This window comes from Panthera onca, chromosome B1, assembly GCF_046562875.1.
Source record: "Panthera onca isolate mPanOnc1 chromosome B1, mPanOnc1 haplotype 2, whole genome shotgun sequence".
In the NCBI taxonomy this organism is placed as follows: domain Eukaryota; kingdom Metazoa; phylum Chordata; class Mammalia; order Carnivora; family Felidae; genus Panthera; species Panthera onca.
Window position 1 is genome coordinate 97,475,423 of NC_138342.1, and position 24,029 is coordinate 97,499,451.

Below are 24,029 nucleotides of genomic sequence, written 5' to 3' on the forward strand. Positions count from 1 at the left end.
ATGGTGGTAGAGATAACTGTGCATGTGTGCAACACCATAAGCTTCCTCTCAACAAGGGCTATTTAATTACTGCTGCGGAGTATTTATATATCAGTAGCAGAGATCAGTGTTGAACCAGAGTATAATTCCATCTCTCAAGGAGATCAACTAGAACATTGGTGGCAAACTGATTACATCAAATCCCATACAACTGAAAAATTTTCAATTAGTGTTTACTTAGACTGGAAAATATTCCCAATATAGTTTGCTTTTCTGGTATCATAAAAAATTGCTATTGGTACCATAATAAGAGATGGTTAGTGAAATATAGGAAATTGTTTGTTTTGGAGAAAAATGGTAGGTGATATGTTTGAAGAGGTCATGTGACCACAGAGATGGTTTCTAAACCATGTAATATAGTGGATACAGGTCCATTAATTTTACTATTATTTTACATGGAATATATGTTTTTACTTTTGTACAAATGGCATATAAAATGTTAATTTTATAAATTAATTGAAGATGCACACACACTATAAATATATATGTATTGTATTATGAATATGTGTATTGCTGTATACTGCTGTCCAGATTCCCTCCTTTAGGACTGAGGTACTCTTTTCATGAGCTGCACTAGCAGAGTAAGTGTGTGACTGATGGCTCTTAGTTGGGTGGCTCTCTGTAAAGCTACTCCACACAAGGACATGTCTTTTTTACTCAAAGGGAATTCATATTCACTGACTGGTCAATGAAGAAGAAAGGGAAATTGTATAAGGATCTGGCCCCTTTGCTTTTTTAAAAAATTTTATTAATTTTTTTAATGTTTTATTTATTTTTGAGAGAGAGAGAGAGAGAGAGAGAGAGAGAGCAAGAGCAGGGGAGGGGCAGGGAGAGAGGAAAACACAGAATCCCAAGCAGGCTCCAGGCTCTGAGCTGCCAGCCCAGAGCGCAATGCAGGACTTGAACCCATGAACAGCAAGATCATGACCTGAGCTGAAGTCAGATGCTTAACTGACTGAGCCACCCAGGTGCCCTTGACCCCTTTGCTGAAAGTCATTATAGTTCCAGAGTTCCTTCTCTTCCCTCAGGAGTTAATCCATAGGGCACTCTCCAATAAATCTCCTGCATGCAAGTTTCTACTTCAGTGTCAATTTTCCAGAATATCACAGGAGAAAAAGAGAGTGATGGCTAATTTTTATACTATCTGTTAATAAAAACTTAAATTGTTAGATGAAACTTTGTATAACAAATTGGAAATGTTTAATGAGGAATTATTGATAAGTACAGTTTTAAATATGCCATGATTTTTTGTTTTTATAATAATGCAAGAACATTGTTTAATTTTTTAAGTACTTTCCTATTTAAGATTTTGTTTGCAGAACCAAGAAAAATCTAAAATGTTTCAATCAACTGTATAAATTATAGGTATCATAGATAAATTATTAATTCCCAAAGAGTGTTAAAATGCAAGACAGTTTGGAGGGGAGAAGGGGTGCTAAATAAATCAATGGTGATTTTAATAAACTAGAAGCTTTTAGGTACTAAATCTGTCTGCATCTGATCTGAATTGCAATTACCTGTCAAAAATTCATCCATCATCACAGGCTCCAAACAAACTTTCTTGGCAGCAGATGTTTGAGGAAAGATATTTCGTATGGCAAATTTTTCTTCTGGTTTACAACACCCTCAAGAATGACAGAAATTTCAAGGAACATTTCAGTACAACTCAGCAGTAACCTGTTAGGTGGAGAAAATCATGGTTTACATAGTTTATATAATTTATGAATACATGGTTTATGTATAAACCATGTATTCATAAATGAGTGGTTTAATTTCCATTGTTTATGATATTCATAATCTTTTATTTGAATTTTTTAACATTTTCTAGGAATATGTGAAAATATATATTTTAACAATGGATTTGAATAAAACATTTTCATTTCATAGTATTTTTCAGGTTAAAACTATGTTTCATGTTAAGTTATATTTGGATAAAATTAATTCATTTTATCAGTACTTTGCAGTCTTCATTAATAACTTAGTAACATTTGAGGGATATCATCTTCAATAACTTTGATCAAACCAAAATCTAGAGACATTAGCCGTTCAATAGCAAATGATATTTTTTAAAGTAGAACAGGTTGTTTTTTAAGTTTATTTATTTATTTTGAGAGAGAAATTGTGCATGGCAGTGGCAAAAGAGAGAGAGAGAGAGAGAAAGAAAGACTCCCAAGCAGGCTCTGCACTGTGTGGAGACAGATGTAGGGCTCCAACCCACGAACCATGAGATCATGACTTGAGCCAAAATCGTGAGTTGGAAGCTTAACTGACTGAGCTACCCAGGCACCCAAAAAACTACTGTTTTTACCCTTAGCTCTTTCATATTTATCCTTTTTTTTTTCTTTTTTGAGGAATAGGCCCATGGTCTTCCTAGGTGGCTTAGTTGGTTGAGCCTCCAACTTGGGCTCGGTCATGATCTCATGTTCATGAGTTTGAACACTGCATTGGGCTCTCTGCTGTTACTGCAGAGCCAGCTTTGGATCCTCTGTCTCCCTCTCTCCTGTCCCTCCCCTCTCTCAAAAACAAATACACATTTAAAAGAAAATGAATGTTGCCATTTTTAAAATTTTGCTGCCAGAAAGTGCATTTCTAATTCAATTTTTATCTAAAAAGGTTTTTTGAAAAAAATTTAATGTTTATTTATTTTTGAGAGAGAGAGTAGAGGACAAGAGGGAGAGGGCAGAGAGAGAGGAAGACACAGAATCAGAAGGAGGCTCCAGCCTCTGAGCTGTCTACACAGAGCCTAATGCAGGGCTCAGACCCAGAAACCATGAGATCATGACCTGAGCTGAAATTGGATGCTTAACTTACTGAGCCACTCAGGTGCCCCTAATTTTTTTTTTTTTAATAACTAAACATACTGCCTGCTACATAGTAGATTTTAATAATTATATGTTATTTGGTATATCCATATTTGAATGTAAGGATGCTTCTTATTTATTTATGTTTTTCTGCCCACTTCATTACTTGTGATCATATATTCCTGAAATATTTGTTTTGTGAGCAATGTGTATAAATTTATAAAAAATATAAATTAGACTTTATAATTAAAAAAACTTCTGTTTATCAAAATATACCAGCAAGAAAGCAAATAAGCATGCCATAAGTTGGGAGTAAATGTTCACAAACATAAAAAAAGCTCGTATGAATAAAAATTAAAGAGTAACAAAAATTTCTAATAAAACACATGGGAAACAATTTTAAATAACATCCATAAGGATTTTACTAATATCTAATAAACATGAAAAAGCTCTTTAACTTCTTAGTTTTATAACATTATAAATTGAAACCACAATTAAATGTTACCACAGCCACCATAATGGTTCAAATTTAAAATACTAAAATGATAAACAGATAAAACGCTGGTAAATGTAGGAAGTAACTGAGGTACTTCGTATTTGTTGTTGAGGATATGAGATGTTGTAGTCACTTTGGAAAAAGTTCTGGCAATTTTTTTAATATATGTAAAACTGAATATACAACAACACCATAAGCCAGCAATTTTACTCCTAGACTTTCATAAAGATAAATAAAAATATGCATACAAAAATCAGAAACAAAAATAATGACCAAAACACCAGCATAACTCATAAAATCCCAAACTAGAGATTGGCTAATTGTCCATCCATAAATGGATAAATTAAACCTGTGGTGTGCTATATTTTTACAATAAAATAAAAATAGAAAGGAATAAACTATATATTAATTTTTTCTTGGTTCTGCAAACAAAATCTTTAATAGGGAAGCAATTGGTTTGAAATCAAGCAAAAGTCATCTATGGCAGAAACAATCAAAATAATGATTGTTTCAAGGGGACTGAATATGGTAATTCAGTGGAAAGAGACATTAAGGAGCTTTCTTAGGTGATATATTAGTTTTTTAAATATGAAATTTATTGTCAAATTGGTTTCCATACAACACCCAGTGCTCATCCCAACAGGTGCCCTCCTCAATGCCCGTCACCCACTTTCCCCTCCCTCCCACCCCCCATCAACCCTCAGTTTATTCTCAGTTTTTAAGTCTCTTTTGGTTTGCTTCCTTCCCTCTCTGCAACTTTTTTTTTCCCCTTCCCCTCCCCCATGGTCTTTTGTTAAGTTTCTCAGGATCCACATAAAGGTGAAAACATATGTATCTGTCTTTCTCTGTATGACTTATTTCACTTAGCATATCACTCTCCAGGTGATATATTATTTTATTGTGTCAGGGATTTAAGTTATAAAGGCATATGCAACTGTGAAGATGTATCCTTAAGATTTGTGCATGACATTATATATAAATTTCACTTAAAATTCTATGGAATAATATTGAATTGTATTTAATACTGTGCATGCTAAAAATTTAATGACTCTCTGAAAATTATTAGAAAAATACCAGAATAGGAAGATGAAGTGGAAAATGAATAGCAAGATGATCAATAAAAATGTGATAAAACAAATATAGTAAAGATTAGTAAAAAGTGATTGGATGTTCATTCTAAATTCTTTTATCTTTGCTTTTTGTTTGACAATTTTCATAATAGAACATTAGAGTAAATGTGGAAATATAAAGAAGTTAGGGGACTGTGGCTTCACTACATGAAGTAGCCCCATTGCTTCCAGATCCTCCCTCTTATAACCAAAAATGCAACAAGTATAGAAAGACTCTGAAAGTTGGAGAGAGGAAGGTAGACAGCCTAGGGACCTCAGGACTTGAAGAAAGACATGGCAAAGGGTTCCCAGGTTTCCTTAATGTCTTTCATATACTGCAGACAAGCTCTGTAGTCACCTTCATCCCTGAAATAAAAAAGCCAAAAAGAGAAAAACATCTTTGTAATAGCATCTGTGCTCTATCGAAGTTACTAAAAAAAAAAAAAAAAAAGTAGCCTAATAACAGAAAACCAGTTTGACAATAAGTATCCCACTCCAGAAAAATGGCTCCAACTATTCTCATGGTTTCAGCCACACCAACTGAGTAAATAATAAGTAATAATTAGCATAATAATGAAGATTAAGCAGAAATAGATAATAGACAAGTGGTAAAGAAAATTAACAAAGACATAAGGTGGTTCCTTGAAAAGATCAACGAAAATGATAAACTGCCAACAGTTCTGAGAAGAAGAGAAAGAGAGGAATAAATGGACCACTTTGTGACAAACACATTTCACAACTTAGTGAATATGAATTTAAGATAAAACAGAAAATTTAAAAACCCTACATTTGCCAAAGAAAACTTAATTCATTATCAAAAACATTCCTACAAAAACCTATAGGCGTGATGAATAGTTTGCCTGATAAATTACTAAAATAAATAATATGGAAAATGTCCCAGGAAAGGAGGGAACACATACACACTACATTCATGAGGTCTGCATTAACTTTGTACAAACAATGGATAAAAGCAGTATACACTATTTATAATCAATTACCTTCACAAATACAAGCGTAAATTCTTAACAAATTATAGACAAATCAAATTAAGGAATAATTAAACAGGATAATACGTCATAGCTAAGTGCTCTTTTTCCTAGGAACATAAATTTGGATTAACACTAAAAAATACTTAATGTATTTTGCCATATGAATAAAAAAATTTAAATAGTATGATTATCTCAATAGGAGAAGATGAATTTGATAAAACTTACCACCTATTCATGATAAAAAAAATTCTAAGCAAATTAGAAAGAAAATGAACTTCTTCAATCCAATAAAATGCATCTGTTAAAAACCTGCATACAGCTGGGGCACCTGGGCGGCTCAACTGGTAGAGCATCCAACTCTTGGTTTCAGCTCAGGTCATGATCCCAGGGTCGTGGGATCAAGTCCTATGTTGGTCTCCAAGCTGAGGTGGAGCCTGCTTGAGATTCTGTCTGTCTCTCTCAAAGCAAAACAAAACAAATAAAAAACCCCAAAACAAACAAAACAGAAGCACCTACAGTTACAATTTTGCATGGTGAAATGTTAAATGTTTCCCCTAATAAAGTCATCAAATCGATCATGTCAGTTCATTTCTTTTCAACATCGTACTGGAGCAATTATTCATGGCATAAAAGCAAGGAAAATAAATGAAAGATATATACATATATGTGGACAAAGTAAAACTCTCTTTTCAAAAATGAAATGATTGCTCACATAGAAATACCCAAAGACTTTCAAGAAAACTAGTGATTTAGAAATGTTCCAGGTAAAAGGTCAACTTATACAAACATGTATTTTATTTATATATACTAGCTTTAAACAATTTAAAATCAAAAACATTTTCTAAATCTCTTGAAAATAGTATCAGAAAGCATAGGATATTAAAAAAAAAAACATATCTTACAAAATATTTTCAAGAATTACCAAGACTACAAAGCCTTGCTGAGAGAAATTAATGAAGACATAAATAAATGGGAAATTATACCATGTCCATGGATCAGACACTTAATATATTTAAGAAATCCATTCTCCCCTGAATGATCAGTGTTTTTGATTACTGAATTTGTCTTTCTTATGGAAATAAATAATTTTCTTGCATTTATATTAAAATTATAAGTCCTAGAATTTCTAAAAGTAGCTTCTAAAATACACATGAAGTATAAAGTTGGAGGACTTATACTACTGCATGTCAAAACTTTCTACCAAACTGACATGCTACATTTTTATGACAATGAAAAATTGCTAATGTGAAAGAATAGTTTAGAAATCATGAGATCAAGACCTGAGCTGAAGTCAGATTCAACCAACTGAGCCACCCAGTCACCCCTAGAAGCTGCATAATTTTAAACTCTTAATTTAGGTTTATGTATTTGCTCAAATTAATATTTGTGTGTGGTATAAGAAAAGGATAATTTCTGTGAGTTCAAGCCCCATGTCAAGCTCTGTGCTGACAGCTCAGAGCCTGAAGCCCACTTCAGATTCTGTGTTTCCCTCTCTCTCTGCCTCTCTCCTGTTTGCACTGTGTGTGTGTCTCTCTCTCAAAAATAAAGAAACATTTAAAAAAAATTATGCAGCTTCTATAAGAAAGTAGAGATTCTTTTTTAAGCCTCTGATTAGACACAGTTTTGAAACTGAACCCAGAAAGCAGCAATATTAAAAATTACAAAACTAAACATACACTTACAATCCAGCAATTGGACCCCAAATGATTTGAAATCTTCACACAAAAGATTTGTTTTGTTTTCAACACAAAAACCTGAGCATAAATGTTTATTGCAGGTTTATTTGTAATTATCAAAACTTAGAAGTAAACAAGATGTCTTTCAATAGGTGAGTAAAAAAATAAACTGGGGTACATTCAGACAGTGGAATATTATTCAGCACCAAGAAGAAATGAGCTATCAAACCAGGAAAAGTCATGGAGGAATGTGAAACACATATTGCTAAGTGAAAGAAATGAATTTGAAAATGGTATATTCTGTACAATTTTAACTATATGACATTCTGTAAAAGCAAAACTGTGGACACTATTCCTGTGTTTGCCAGGAATTTAATGGGGAGAGAGGAAGGAATGGACAGGCAGATCACAGAGGACTTTTAGGGCAGTGAAACTATTTTGCATGATACTACAATGGTGAATTGAAGTCATTATACACTTTTCCAAACCTATAAAATGTATATAGCACAAAGAGTGAATCCTAATGTAAATTATGGATTTGGGTTGATAATGAGGTGTCCGTGTTAGTGCAGGAATATGATAAATGTCCCACACTGATGGAAGATGTTGATGGTGAGAGGCTTTGTGTGAGGTGTAGGGAGAGGTGTTGGGGGACGACTTTCTACTCAATTTGTCTTTGAATCTAAAACTGCTTTTAAAATATGAATGTATATTAAATAAAAAAATAAACTTCTGCTAATCAAAGACACTACCAAATGCATGCATAAGGTAGGAAAAAAACAAATGCTGAATATTTGTGAGACACACGACGGACACATTCAGAATTCATAAAGAACTCCTCCAACACAGAACTGGAAAACAAAAGTTCAAGGCGCACCTGCAGCATCCTTTTGCTCTAGAAAGCAGTGAAATGCTCAAAAGTCAAAAGCACAAAGAAACCATCTTGAACAGACTTCCTCTGACCTAATCTGAGGCAATTTGAATATCAAAATATATAATGACAGAATGAGACTGCAATCCACTGAACCAAAAGAAAAGCCCTTTTTATTTTTATAAATATGTCAGTGATAAATACTTTCAGTGATAAATGCCAGTGAAAAAATCTTTTAAGGTAGAATGCTAACTATATAATCAAAACAAAAAAAAAATCTAAAACCAGTGGGTGAAAGATTGATGAGAAACAGTATATTTCCATAGTTTCAAAGTGAATTCCCCAATCGTAGTTATTAACTACAAAGAGCTTAATAATTTCATGACAGTGGAAAAACCCTGAGAATAATACCTTAATCAAAAAGCTAAATTAAACATCACCAATAATGGGATAAACCAAATATCATTCTTCCTTATATAATGAACCAAGAAAGACAATCTCATTTTTGTAAAATGTGTATAAATAAACTGAATTAAGCATAAAGGTACATTTTCTAAAATTATTGCCAAGATCAGAAAAAGTGAAAGCCGAGGAAGTGTTTTAGATCAAAGGAGATTACAAGTACATAGCAACTACACACAATTCATGAGCTAAGAATGGATCTTTGAGGAAAAAAATTAAAAAGTTCTATATTTTACTTGAGACAGTTACAATTAAAATGTGGTATAGATTCGATCATATCATTGTCAAACTTTCTGATTTTTATAACTGTGCTGTGATAAGTGCATTGCCTATTTGGACCAATGTTCTTGCTTTTGGGGGGAAAAAAAAGAGGCCACACACGCAAAGTATTTAGGGGTAAATGGCATGTTTCCAACCTATTCTTATGTCATTTTTCCTTTTGCTGAGTTGTGCTGGTTTATAAAGATGATTCTGTAAACTGAAAGCATGCAAAGCAACCTTAACAATCAACAAGAAAAGTTACTAATGTTCTGTGGCCATTAAACATTTTTGTCAAGACATTAAAAATCATTTTATTCTCAATGTAAGAAAATAAAAATTAGTAAAACTAATATTAATTTCAGGTACTGCAATTTAAACTATTAGAAATATTTACAATTACATCATTTTATTTATTTGTTTAAAACTTATCAAGAGATGAAAGGTACAGCATAGGGAATACAGTCAATGATACTGTAATAGCATGTATGGTGACAGATGGTAGTTACCTTCGTGGTGAGCACGGCATAGTATAGAGCTGTGGAACCACTATGTTGTACATCTGAAGCTAGTGTAACATTGTGTGTCAACTCCTACTTCAATAAAAAATAAATAAATAAAAATAGAGGCAGGCAATTAAAAATAAGAGAAATTTGAATGGTGCTTGCCTTTTTCTCATCATGTGATTTACAATACATGCGAGCACCTTTTTATGCCTTTACAAATTGTTATTCTACTTCCTAAGTTAGGACTAGATTCTAATTTTTTTTATCCTTTGCCCTTTCGATATTGTGAAATAATCTGAGAGTTCCTTTAATGTGACTTTTTTTTTTTTTAACCAGCATCCCTTCTGGAATATCATCATCCTTTTTCTCACAACCATTTGTCTCCTTTATGTCTGTAAGTTTGCCTTCACTGACTTCCTATGGTCGCATATCTAGACTGTCAATTGTTGGTTGAGTCAACATCCCATGGTCAGCTACTTCCTCTATAACTCCATTCATGTTCAATTTGAACTTCACTCTAGCATTATCATGTTTCATTTATTTGTTGCACTTTCAACTTTCAATTCCCTCTTTTGAAAATCCATGTTTATAAAATGTCACATGGATTTGTCCTTGGGAAATAAGAAAGTGAAACAATTTCCCATTTTTCTTTTTGTGAATCAACTGCATAACAGATACACAGCCACAAATACTGACAGACTTGGAAGAAATGACTTGATTGGTCACTTATGATGATGTGCATGTGTCATTTACCTAGTGTGGACTGGAGAGCTCGCAGCAAAGTTTATATTTTGTGTAATTACAGAAAGTTGATATCTCACCATCACCCTTGCTCTGATCTGCCTTGTTCAAGGACTGGTAATATTTAATTAAAACATGATAATTGAAATTTATTCTCATGAAAACTATAAAGCAAGAGCCTTCTCGGTGTGTGTGTTGGTGTGAGCATGCACACATTTGTGTGAACAAATGTGGATTAGGAGAGGGGAGAGAAGCAAAAGGTAAACAATTGTTAATCTGTATTAATGTGTTTATGGAATTTGTACTTAAGACTTTCCTTTAATTTCAAATTATATGATGATAGAAAGTTATAATAAAGAAATAAAGGAAATGAAAACCATGTTCCTCTTTAAGAACTTTACTAATGTAAAGATGCCTGGGTGGCTCAGTCAGTTGAGCATCCGACTTCGGCTCAGGTCATGATCTCGCAGTTTGTGAGTTTGAGCCCCACATTGGGCTCTGTGCTGACAGCTCGGAGCCTGGAGCCTGCTTCAGATTCTGTGTCCCCCTCTCTCTGCCCTACCCCTGCTTGTGCTCTGTCTCTCTCTGTCTTTCAACAATGAATAAACATAAAAAAAATAAATAAAAAAAAGAACTTTACTAATGGGATATTTCTCATGTTAACAATTAAAATAGTTTTGATATTCATCAATTGTATCACAAATTGGTTTTCACCTCATTATAAAGCTATTGTACCTATTCCAAAGTAATTATGTAGATGGATCTTCTTGAAAATGGCACTTTTGCCCCAGAAGTACCATAATAAATGTGAAATAAAGATTGGGAATTCAGGTGTCATCTGTGTATTATATTATAATACCATTATAGCATTTTAGTGACATCTCTCTTGTCACTTGATTTGGTAGCATTCTTGTGTAGGAAATATACCTTTGAGACCCACACAACTTGAAACAAAGAGACTTTTACAATGATTCAACAAGATATGCCCCATATTTGCTGTGAAAGCCAAATATTCTGTTGTTCAGAGATAGATGCCTGATTTATTGATCTTGTTCTAGTTTCTCAGGACTGAACTCACAAATTGATTTGGTTCAATTAGTGATAATTCAAATCATTGATATATGTTAATTCTACCTTACCAGGTGGCTGGGTTTATCTTCATTGTATATTGTTTTATACTGACATATAGATGTAATATATGCTGAAGTTATTGTGCGAGAAAGCAATCCATCATTAAAATATTGAAACTAAAAATTCCAGGAAGAGATGGAAAGCATCAGAAGTTAAAGTTTATTAGAGATCCTGAATGCAATTAGAGATGTCATTAGTAAAATGCTAAAATAATAAATTGTTCAAAATATAATATTGTCAGTTAATGCTATCTCTGTACTTAGCAAAATAGATTACATATGTAAGAAGTGTTCCATTTTTCTAATATTTTCTAGGAAAGAGTTGCTTCTCAACTTGATCACATTTTCTATTTTTATTTTATTTTTTTTTAATCCAAATAACCAGCACTACAATCTGAGACATCTATCAGAATCATCTTTTTATGGATAGAATCTGTCAATAAGCTTCGTATAAATATTTGTTCATAGTGGTATTAGTTTTAGCTAATAGTTTTTATTTCATCTTGTTTTATATTATTTATGATTGAAAGCTGTAAGCATTTTTGTATATATATATGTATATATACATATGTATATATATGTATATGTAGGTATATAATTGGGATTAACTTGAACTTAATAAACATTATAAACATCTCAATCATTTTATATTTAAATTGTCCAGTTGCTTATCTAAATATGTTTTCCTTTTCTATTATGTTTAGAAAATTGTTTTGTAATAAAAACAAAACCAAAAGGAACATGTGTGTATAAAAGGAATGTATATTCTTGCAGCAACTTAGGAAGTGAGATGTATGCCATGGACACTGGCTCCCTAACCAGATCTCCAGCTGTGGGAATGGCTGCACAGCTTGTAGCTAAATTCCTTTACAGGATTCAAATGAAGGGACCTGTCTTGTCAATATTTTGGTCTTTTGGGAGGAGAACTGGCATTCAATAGCTGATTGGAGTAGGAGAGTATTGAAAGGACTGAGCCTCTTGCTTCTAATTAATACACCTCTGGAAGGATCATCTCATCTCCAGGGCTTTTCTGGGATTGTCTTTGAGCACAGCTGTGACTACTCTGTTGGATTTCTTGTCACCCAATCCTGCTTCCCCCAGGTGTTGTTCCTCAGGCCATGTCATAATTAAACCACCTACACACAACTCTCATTCTCATAATCTGTTTTTGAGTGACCCAACCCAAAATGGATAAGCGTTGGATCCCTACAGACAATTTTACTAGTATAACTGTGTTCTGGCATTCCTTAAAACTCCTTGATATTTGGGGCACCTGGGTGGCTCAGTCAGTTGGGCGTCCGACTTCAGCTCAGGTCATGATCTCACAGTCTATGAGTTCGAGCCCCGCGTTAGGCTCTGTGCTCAGAGCCTGGAGCCTGCTTCAGATTCTGTGTCTCCCTCTCTCTCTGCCCCTCCCCTGCTCATGCTCTGTCTTTCTCTGTCTCAAAAATAAAAACATTAAAAAAAATCCTTCTTGATGTTTAAGGCTGATGTCCAACTTTCTATGCAATAAATATTGTGACTATAAGATAAATCAGAGTGACGTATCCTAAAGATGGGAGAAGCTATGATGAAGCAGTGATCCATAAACGTTTTTCATAAAAATCACCTGTAGAACTTGATAAAGCTGTTTGTGGGGCTTCATGTCCTGAATTTCAGATTCAAATGGTCTGTGGAGCCAAAATTCTGCATTTCTAACAGGTTCTCAGGTAATCCTGATTCCACCATTTTGGGGACCATACACCTTTAGAAAGACAACCATTAGTGGTTTATTAAGAGGAAAGAGGAATGACAGATTTGATATTTGCATGACAAATATTTACTTGACAAATCTAAATACACTGGATGTGATCATGAGAGAGTCCTATCTGATTATAAACACAGCATCATATTTAAGGAACTGATGTGTCATATTGGGATAGTAAATTCTAAACACAGATAAGGAAATGCAGTGAAAGAAATGTGTCATAACGATAGTGTAGATATTGACCCACCATTAAATTGGAATATTATGACACAGAATTAGGAAGAGTCCATTAAGAGTACAAAGTCAAACAAATATTTAAGTATAAAGGACTCAATAAATATATAGATACTGGGTGATTAAAATATACATGAGACAAAGACACTACCCTTCTTCAAATAAAATAATACCTCAAAATTTTTCATTATGATATCTCGGCAATACCAGCTAGGTACCTAAAAACTGGGATAAACTTAACATAAACTTTATACATCTTAATTTGGCAAAATACCCTTGCCCCATTCAAGTTACATACTGACATCATACACTATTACAAAACCTGGAACACATTTAGTGGTAAAGCAATAAAAAATCAGCCAATGCATGGAAGTAGCAAAGTATTTACCAGGCCTTATAGAATATATATTTAAAAAAGAAGAATGCTGACGGTACTTGATAAAATTTATCTGTCTGTCTACCTACCTACCTATCTATCTAAATTCAAATGATCAATGTTCAACAACCATGCAGTGATAATAAAATGTGTGGGCAGAACAAAATATCCCACAATATACAAATCTACAGGATAAAATTCAAATTTTGTGAGGACTTTATTAATGGACAATTTGACATAATTTATGTTTCTTTTAGTTTCCAAAGGCAAGGACATGGAAGATGAAAACCATAATGATGATGCTGAAATTGAAGATCCAATAAAAGGTAAAGAAGGAAGAAATATACAGCACTGTTTATTCTATACTGTAGCTACGTAGACATGCTTATAGATGTCTATGCACCTATAGTATAGAATGCAGTTATTTCTAGTAGTTTTATATCTGTCTACATTTATGTGTTTGCCTTCAACTTACCACCATATCAAATGTAGAATAAAGGCTTCACACACATTTGATTGAAAGCATCTTATGTAGCCGAACTGAAGCATTTGGAAACACATCCACTATATATGCACTTTTTTTTATCATATGAAGTTGTTACAAATACCATCTTTTTTTTTATTTTTTTTTTAACGTTTATTTATTTTTGAGACAGAGAGAGACAGAGCATGAACGGGGGAGGGTCAGAGAGAGGGAGACACAGAATCTGAAACAGGCTCCAGGCTCTGAGCTGTCAGCACAGAGCCCGACGCGGGGCTTGAACTCACGGACCGCGAGATCATGACCTGAGCCGAAGTCGGCGGCTTAACCGACTGAGCCACCCAGGAGCCCCACAAATACCATCTTTAATGACATCCTAGCAAAGTGTTAATATTCTGCAATCCAGACTATATACATATGTATGTGTATATATATATTATATATTTACATTTATAGACAAATTTCTACTACACTTCATTTCACCAAAACCATTGTAAGAAGTTACTCCTGGAAGTTTTCATAGAATCAAGTCACAGAGGAACTTTCTATGAAATTGCAAAATTCTCTTAAAGCCACCTTTTTATCCAAGGTTGTTGGGGGTGGGGGGGAGGAACAGGACAAAGAAACATTACTGAAATATGTTTTCAGAAGAATCCCTCTATAAAGACTTAAAATTTCTAACAGCAAATTAAAGAAAAAAACAGTTACTGTGCTTTCAGGATGCTTGACCATAATTATCATGTGGAGATAGGGTTGCTGCTGCATAATAGAGGCAGATTTGGTTTACCAATGAGTGTTGTGTTCATATTTTCCTCATGTAGATTTATTTATTTTGGGGCACCTGTGGTGGCTCAATCGGTTAAGCGTCTGACTCTTGGTTTGAGCTCAGGTCATGATCTCATGGTCTGTGAGCCTGAGCCCTGTGTCAGGTTCTAACCTCACAGCCTGCTTGGGATTCTCTGTCTCTCTCTCTCTTCCTGCCCCTCCCCTTCTTGCTCTCTAGCTCTTTCTCAAAATAAATAAATAAACTTAAAAAAAAGATAAATGGTTCTTTTTTAAAGTTTATTTATTTATTTTGAGAAAGAAAGAGTGCAAGCAGGGGAGGGGCAGGGAGAGAGGGAGACAGAGAATCCCAAGCAGGTTCCACACTGTCAACACAGAGCCCAGTTCAGGGCTCCATTTCATGGTTTGAAAGATAATGACCTGAGCTGAAATCAAGAGTCATATGCTTCAACAAAGGAACTACCTAGGTGCTCCTAGAACCATTTAAGAGTTGGTGCCCAACAAAACAGACATATTAAAATAAGAAACTGGATTAAATGCTTCGACTACATTGGGAGGCCTGGGTGGCTCAGTCAGTTAAGTCCTACTTCGGCTCTGGTTATGATCTCGCAGTTTGTGAGTTTGAGCCCCATGTGGGGCTCTGTGCTGACAGCTCAGAGCCTGGAGCCTGCTTTGGATTCTGTGTCTCCCTCTCTCTCTCTGTCCCTCCCCCGAACACACTCCGTCTCTCTCTCAGAAATAAACATTAAAAAATTTTTAAAAATGCTTCAACTACATCAAAGAACACCATTTGTGAGAAACTGGCTAAGACTAATACCACCAGTAAATTTTACCTCACAAAACATTACATTGATTCTTCTGAAATAAAACGTTCAAGGTAGAAAATATGGCAAACCATTCTATGAAAAACCACAGAAAATTGTGTATCTTTGAAATAGGATAAAAGATTAAAAAGATAAGCTTGGTTGCACCAAAACGTATGGGGAGATGCCAAGAATGGGTTTTGAAACATGATTAATGGGTTCATGTGTTATGTGAAATGGTTTATAAAACCATAGTCATTAGTCATTCAAATAAAACAGATAAGCACATTATCTTCCCAGAGCTTGCATTCGGCGAGATAAAACAACAATTGGACACACAAGCAGACATATACAAACTCATACATATGATTAATATTTGTAATTATTTTGAAGAAGAAACTAATATAAGCCAAGAGCCACAATCTCATTTAAGAAATTAAATCATGGGGTACCTGGGTGGCTCAGTCATTTAAGCGTCTGGCCTCGGCTCAGGTCATGATCTCACAATCCGTGGCTTTGAGCCCTGCACCGGGCTCTGTGATGACAGCTCGGAGCCTGGAGCCTGGTTGGGATTCTGTGTGTGTGTCTCTCTCTCTCTGCCCCTCCCTTGCTCATGCTAGGTCTCTCTCTGTCTCAAAAATAAATAAACATTAAAATATTTTAATTAAATCAAAAGGAAAAGCTATCTGGCAGTATGGGAATATAAGCTTAAAATAACCAATGTGATGTGGTTTATATTTAAAACACTGAGTGCACGACAACATCAAACACACAAATGGAAAAATAAGAAAGACATACAAATATTTAAAAAATAATATCAAAAGAAATTTTAAGGAGAACAAATAACATCTATCAGTCTGAGAGGACTCATGATATTGGAAGAAATAGTAACATAGCAAAGCAGTGATGATATATGTAATATATTATAATAAAATGGTAAGATAATTTTTTTGTTTTATTGGTTTTCTTAACTATAGAAACAAAGGAAGTGCAGATTCCCAAAGATAAGCAATGAAGGAGCCATTAAAAAAAATCCCATACATCCTCATATAAATTTTTATAAGCAATTTAACATTTTTACTATAGGTATGGATTTTCAAAAAGTGTTACCAGGAATTTATATTGGAAAAATAAATTTTTAAAAAGGAAATAGAATCATAGTATTTTAGTAAAACTATCTGAAACAGTAAAAATATGAAGGTCTGCTAGTAAATATATATCCCATTAGGACAGGAGAAACGACTAAAAATATGATAAAAAATCAAAGAAAGATTGAAAAAGAAACTTCTAAAACTATGACAATTGTTTTGCCTACCCAGAATGCCTTTAAATAGAGTGTATAGATTACTTTTAAAAGTTATAGTTTTTTTTTTTTTGTTTGTTTGTTTTACGTTTATTTATTTTTGAGACAGAGAGAGACAGAGCATGACTGGGGGAGGGGCAGAGAGAGAGGGAGACACAGAATTCGGAAGCAGGCTCCAGGCTCTGAGCCATCAGCCCAGAGCCCGACGCGGGGCTCGAACTCACGGACCGTGAGATCGTGACCTGAGCTGAAGTCGGACGCTCAACCGACTGAGCCACCCAGGCACCCCAAGTTATAGTTTTTGAGATGGTTGAGAATAGGTTTCACGGAATGAGAGGAAGCTTAATTGGGACTTCTTAATATTTTGTTGTATTAAAGTGAAAGTATAAATTTAATTAATTACCTATTTAGTTTATTTTTCTCTACTAATAGAGATTGCAGTTAACAATATATGACAATTAAATTGTGAATAAATACCTTTATGTAAGGAGAAATTTAAAATAGTATTAATTACATTATTTAAAAATTATGTTCAAGCTTGTGCAAATGAGTATGAATATATGTTGCATATATTTGAACTCAGCCACACAAATGTCTGGTTGATATTGATTTAAATTATTCTTTCCTGGGGTGCCTGGGTGGCTCAGTTAGTCAAGTGTCCGACTTCTGCCCAGGTCATGATGTCTGGATTCATGAGTTCCATCCCCACATAGGGCTCTGTGCTGACAGCTCAGAGTCTGGAACTAAGAGTCTGCTTCGGATTCTGTGTCTCCCTTTCTCTCTGCCCCTTCCTGGCTCACTCTCTCTCTCTCCTTCTCTCAAAAATAAATAAACATTAAAAATAAATAAATTATTCTTTCTTTAATAAGGCATTTTATAATGAATATTCTATACTCAAGTTTCAAATTAAAGTTCCCTCTATTGTTTGCTTTTACAATGTTAGAAACATTTTCAAATCATTTTGATATTTCTGTGAAGTCAGGATCTGGAATATTCACAAAACAATGTGTTTCTATACTAAGTCATGGTTATGTTATCTTGATGACTTTCTTTAGGGAATTTGTGTATTTTACCATGTTTCTACCAGTTGAAATTTAGTAATGAGTTATTTACTTCAATAGGGAAGATTAAAATCTAAAATATGTTGTTAGTGACATTTTGTCTCTGTAATTAAAATTCTAGGAATCATTTTTATATTGACAAATTTAGTATGAAATTTCAAGCAATTTTTTTTTCTCCTTTTGTAAGGATAAAACAGAATTTTCCTTTGAACGATGTTTATTTCTTACATAGTACAGTTTGAACTAGCTGTCCTTTGTGGTGGTGGAGTTAGGGGTAGATAAATAGAAGTTACATTTACATGTAGAAAAAAGAGATGTTAAACAAGATCTATCCAATAGGGCAAGTATTCTATGTCTGTGCCTTAACAATCAAACTGTAACTGTTTAAAAACATGTTGATGTAAATATTTTATATATGTTTTCTGGATCCATTGTTCTTATGTTTCATTAAAGTCTATGTCAAGCATCATAGGTGTCAATGTTTCTTTCAAACACGGTTGTTTCTTGTTTATTCTTACTGATATGTAAAGGCTTAGACCTTTATTCACCTATAAAGTTAATTTTGCCTCTGCAAATGAATTCGATTAGTTTAGAAACCTCATGGATATACCAATATTAGCTTTATTGATTGTGATTTTTAAAAATAAAAAAAAGATGGAACTCTAACAATTTCTTACTAACACAACTGACTGATCATCTTGACAATGTGAAAAAAGAATCTGTATTTACTGATTCACTTTATACTTCTCCAAATTAAACAAATTAGAAACTATGTTGTGTATATTTTAAAATTACTACTGCCCAAATATTAACTTCAAAATTCATAGAAAAATCATGGCTTTATATAACATTTCATTTTGTTAAAATAAATTGGCTCTATCATTTGTATGTATTGTATTTATTATCAAAGCAAGTATTTTAATTTTATTTATTTATTGACTTGCTTATTTATATTACGTTTTATTATGGTATACCATTGGATGGTCTTTTGTCATACCATAATGAATAAGAATTTAGTTAGTTACTCTTAAATTTTTACCTACTTAACAATATGGCAATAATTTTGGGGTGCCTTGGTGGCTCATTCGGTTAAGCATCTGACTGGCTCAGAGGCATCTCACGGTTCGTGAGTCTGAGCCCCATGTCAGGCTCTGTGCTGACAGCTCGGAGCCTAGACCCTACTTTGGATTCTGTGTCTCCCTCTGTCTCTGTCCCTCCCCTGCTTGCCCTCTGTCTGTCTCTCTCTCTCTCTCAAAAATAAACATTAAAAAAAATTTTTTTTAAAGTTCTCCTCACAAGAAAAAATAATGTAACTATGTTGGTGATGGATGTTAATTTGACTTACTATGTGAGCAGTTTGCAATATATACATATACCAAACTATTATGTTGTACATCTAAAACTATCATGTTTTATGCAAATTATATCTCAATAAAAATAAATACAAAATAAATATAGTACACATGTACACATGAACTGATGACAATTTAGCATTTGCTTTTATGTGAAACAACTTTGTCAACTATAGTAAACTGCTCCTGTACAGTTCCTTTTGTGAGTTTTACATTCTTCACTTGTTTCCGAAATATTTAAGCTGGTAACTTTTCTCCTACCTTCCTCAATGAGATCATTTCACACATTCCTAATATGGTTAGATTCTTTTTTCACATTGTGTATTCCATCCTTAGATGCCCCAACCTTCTAATTTTTTTTTTTAATTTATGTATTATAGGTTCACTTTTTGTGCTGGAAGTTTTAATGGGTTTCATAAAACATATAATGTCATATAACTACTGTTAGAGTATCACACAGAATAATTTCACCTCCTGAAATCGGCTCTCTGATAGACTTACTTAAATTTACCATAATCCCCAAACCATTGATCTATTTATCATCTAAGCTTGCCTTTGCTATAGTATCATGTAAATGATAGCAAACAGACTATAGCATTTTGGAGTAGCTTTTTTCACTTAGCAATATGGATTTAAATTTCATCAATGTTTTTGCATTGCTTGATAGCTCATTATTGTATGAGTGAATAGTGTTCCAGTGTATGGCTATACCAGACTTTGTTTATCCATTCACCTTTGGAAGGTCATTTTTGTTGCTTGCAATTTTTGGAGATTATGAACGAAGATGCTATAATTACTCACATGGAGATTTTTGGATGGACCTAGTCTTTCAATTCATTTGATAAATGTCTAGAAGAGTGACTGCTGAATCAAAATGTACAACTATATATAGTTTTGTAAGAAAGTACCAAATTCCAAATTTATATACCATTTTTATATTCCCATACACAATGAATGAGAATTTCTGTTGCTCCACATACTCTCAAATGTTTGGTGTCATCAGGTTTTGGATTTTAGCCAGGTTAGTAGTTGTGTAGTGGTTCTTTCTTTCTTTCTTTCTTTCTTTCTTTCTAGTACGTTTTAATTACTTCATTATGACCTTTATAAAATAACTGATGATTGGGGGTACCTTGGTGGCTCAATTGGGTGAGTGTCTGACTCTTGATTTCAGCTGGGGTCATGATCTCATGGTTTGTGAGTTTGAGGCTTGCCTGCTCAAGTGCCTGCTTGGGATTCTCTCTCTTCCTCTCTCTCTGCCCCTCCCCCACTTGAGCATGATCTCTCTCTCTTTCTGTTTCAAAATAAATAAAGTTAAAAAAATAATGTCTTTAAAAAAACACATTTAATTTTAGTCAAGTTCAACTTATTAATTGTTTTCATGAATCATGCTTTGGGTGTGGTATCTAAAACCTCATCATGTATCCCCAAATCATATAGATTGTTTTTTTTCCTATCTTGTCTTTTAGAAAGTCTATAGTTTTGCATTTTATATTAAGGTTTATGATCCATTTCAGTCCATTTTGTGTAAGGTCTTTGAATACTTTTGCTGTTGTTGTTGTTGCATATGGACATACCTCTTCTTTCTCTACTTAATTGACTTTAGCCCTTTGTCAAATATCAGTTAAATATATTTGTGTGAGTCTATCTCTAGGCTCTCTGTTCTATTCCACTGACCCATCTGTTTATTCTTTCATTGCCCCTGGGCTTTATGAAAGGAAGTTTGTTTTGTTAATGTTTTAATTCCACAATCACAACACTGTTTTTGAGACCTCATAATTTGACACCTTATAACTTAAGTTGGAGAGGATTCTTTCTTTTGTTATTTCCAGTATGGTTTTGTGTATCTTTGGAAATGTTTTATTCCTTAGAAGTGTGATTCAGCTTATGAAATCATCTTGGCCTAGTGTTTTTACAAGAAAATTAATTAAGGATTATTGTTTGTTTTTTTTTTTATTTACCAGAGACTATTACCAAATTTATATTGTTCCTTGAATTTGAGTTTGAAATTATAGAGTTTTAGAACTCGGTCCTTATATTAAGGGGCCTCTGTAGCAAAATCCCATAAGCTGAATATTAATAGAAATTTACTGTCTTATAGTTTTGTAAGTGAGAAGTCTAAGATCAGGGTGGCAGATGTGTTGTTTACTTCTGAGGGCTGCACAAAAAAAATATACTACATGGCTCTCACAGCTCCTGGTAGCTTTCTGGCAATCTGGAATCTTGGCTTGTAGATATATCACCTTAATCTCTGCTTTTATTTTCTGTGTTTGTCTCTAAATTTCCTCTTTCTGTAAGAACATTAGTTATATTAGATTGGGGTCCACCCTACTCCAGTATGAACTTGTCTTAATTAATTACATCTGAGTTGAACTTATTTCCAGACAAGATCACATTCTAAGATACTGGGTGAAGGACTTAATAAGCATATAATTTCTGGGGGAACACAATTCAAACCTTAACATTCCTTCATACATTTCCATTTTTTAGGTATAAGTGGTTGATATTTTTCTTTTCTCTTTCTTTTTTAAATTGAGGTGTAACTGACATATAACATTATATTCATTTCAGGTATAGAGTGTAATGATTTGATATGTGTATATATTGTGAAATGATCATCACTGTATGAAAAGTTAATATCCCCACCATTTATTTTATTAGTTTTTAAACCACTGTTTGACTCACACAAAAAACTGATGATATATTGTGTGACCTGGAGTTTTGGTGTGTTTTTCAATGCCAGGCACACATTATACCTCAATTTTTGAACATCTGAAAGAAAATCCACCATCTTTTAAATTGAATACCTTTTATTTATGTTTGTTGTAATTATTGACATGTTTTATTTAACTACCTTTCACTTACTTTCTATTCATCTATGATTTAACTGTAGGGTTTTTTTGTTTTTTGTTTTTGTTTTGTTTTGTTTTGTTTTGTTTTTGTGGGGGGTGGGTCTTTATTTATATATGTTATTGTTGCAAGGTTGTCTTTCATTTTTCTCCCAATCTTTGCTGCACTAGTTTGAGAACTATATTCAATTTCTTTATTATTTTATGGATATGCTTCGTCTTTTAACATGCATAAATAATATAAGAAGTCTAAAGTGTTATCTTAACCCAGTCTCACAAAAATATAATCTAAATATTTTAATCATTTATTATAAAATTACTTTGTTGTCTATTATTTTATTTTGCTTATTATTAATTTCACCAAATAAACACTAATGTGATCATTATTTTAAACAAATTGTTTGTTTTTGGTTTTTTTTTTCCCCTCAAATTTTATTTGGTTCAAACACTTTCTTCAATGTTCTTTATTTCAAAGATCTTTGTTATTGGATTATTTCTTTCTTCTTGAAATAGTTACCTTATTAATTCATGGAATGCATGTTGTTGGTAATATTTTTCATTTTTTATTTAAAAATGATAAATTGTGACTCTTCCTGAAAGATAATAGGCACAGTAATGCCCTCCAAAGCTATCTACGTCCTATTCCCTGAAAACTATGACTAGATTAGTTTACAGGGAAAAGGCAATTAAGCTTGCAGGTGAAATCAATTTTGCTAACCAGCTGACCATAAACTAGGGACAGCAACCTGGATTTTCCAGGCAGGCCCAATGTAATCACTAGGGTCTTTCTAAGAGAAGGAGAACAAGAGGAGAGTCAGAGAAAGAGTTGTATAGATGGAAGCAGAGTTAGATGCTCTGTTACTGGCTTTAAAGATGAAGGCAAGTGAAGCATGAGCCAAAGAACACAAGAAGCTTCTAGAAGTAGGAAAAAGCAATGTAACAGATCCTCTTCTTGAGTCTACAGAACATTGAATCTTCTTGAGTCTATGACATTTGGATTTCAGTTCCATGAAGCCTGTGTTACACTTCTGAACTACAGAACTGTAAGATGATTAATTTGTGCTACTTAAGCTACTGCATTTGTGGTAACTTGTCACAGCAGCAATAGAAAACCAATAGAAATATTTCGGCTTGGTATAAACCCTTAACTTGACAAATACTTTCTCTCTGTTCTCTGAATATAGCTTTCTCTTTAAATATAAATAGTAGCCTACTGACTGTTCAGGACAAAAGTGCTTTTGCTCTGGCTGATTTTAAGATCTTCACTTTGATTTATGTTCTGCTTTTTTTTTTGGAGGGGGGGCTACAATTCCCTCCCCGACTTATTTTTTCTAGTATGCTTTCTATTTCTCTGGTTCATTTGTTTTTATTAGTTTTAAAAAACACTCAGCCACTGACTCTCAAATAATTCCTTTACCCTATTTTCTGTATATGTTTTTCTAGGACCACACTTAGGCATTTATTAGAACTCGTTCTGTTCTCCACATTGCTTTACATGTCCCTATTTTCACATTTTATTTTCTATATAGAATTCTGCTTCATTATTTTAGGCTCAAATATAAGTTTACTAATTCTCTTTAAAGCTTTTATTTCATAGATATAATGCATAGAAAACTTGGGGTGGAGTAGTTTAATCTTTTTTTCAGAAATGTATTTGCATCTGCTACCTCGCTGGAGCCTAGTAGTAATAACAACCTGATAGGTCTTCAAGTGCTTTTAATTTTCCCTGGCTTAATTGGGGCAAATGTGATGCAGTTTCCTCACCAAGTCTGGCAATGTGTGCTTTGTGTTTTTTTTGTTCTATTTGTCTATGTTCTTATTTCTTTTGCTCCTTTTGGCGTAGGTTGTGGTGGTGGGGGGGGTGTGTGTGTGTGTCAAATTCCATTTGTTTCGTACTCAGAGTTCACCCTGTTTTATATAATAAATATTAAAATATTTAAATAAAGAGTATTTACATTCAGAAAG